Source organism: Micropterus dolomieu, linkage group LG07 (genome assembly GCF_021292245.1).
Source record: "Micropterus dolomieu isolate WLL.071019.BEF.003 ecotype Adirondacks linkage group LG07, ASM2129224v1, whole genome shotgun sequence".
In the NCBI taxonomy this organism is placed as follows: domain Eukaryota; kingdom Metazoa; phylum Chordata; class Actinopteri; order Centrarchiformes; family Centrarchidae; genus Micropterus; species Micropterus dolomieu.
In genome coordinates, this window is record NC_060156.1 from 23,791,881 (window position 1) to 23,792,181 (window position 301).

Sequence of the window (301 nt, forward strand, 5' to 3'; positions counted from 1 at the left end):
GGACCGCGGTCTGGATCCGGACCCAGCCGCCGTCCTCTCCGGACCGCCGACCTACAGCCCATTTATTATTGAGACTTACTACCTCGTGACGGAGCGTTTCTATTTTAACCCGCGCAGCTTCTCTAGCATTTACTGTACTGGTTTAGAGGACCAGGAAACTCACAGACCAATCGCATGTGCTCCAATCGTCTCATGTGACGCTGCTCAGCCAATCAAATCTGTGCATACCGATGCTTGCGAGTCGAGTCCGCGAGATTCACCAGAGGCGTTTTGGAAACACACCCGAATTGAGGGGACGAAA